This window comes from Oratosquilla oratoria, chromosome 7 (genome assembly GCF_046742065.1).
Source record: "Oratosquilla oratoria isolate Oo_2021 chromosome 7, ASM4674206v1, whole genome shotgun sequence".
Classification (NCBI taxonomy): Eukaryota; Metazoa; Arthropoda; class Malacostraca; order Stomatopoda; family Squillidae; genus Oratosquilla; species Oratosquilla oratoria.
In genome coordinates, this window is record NC_134783.1 from 23,822,254 (window position 1) to 23,822,620 (window position 367).

Here is a 367-nt window from a genome sequence, read left to right on the forward strand (position 1 = left end):
TAGGATTCAAACCCACTGCTTCAGACACCGGTAAGATAACTTTCACAGTGCCTTTATCCGCTCGGCCACCGAAGCTACAAAAGGCTTGTGACCCAGAATCTGTATGTATGCATATATATATATATATATATATATATATATATATTTATATACATATATATATATATATATATATATATACATATATATATATATATATAATTGTGTGTGTATGTATATATACAGTATAATATATGTATATATATATATACAGTATATATATATATATATATATATATATATATATATATATATATATATATATATATATGTATATAAACAATACACACTGAATGGTTCCCAGTACATAGATTTTCATCTTGTCAAC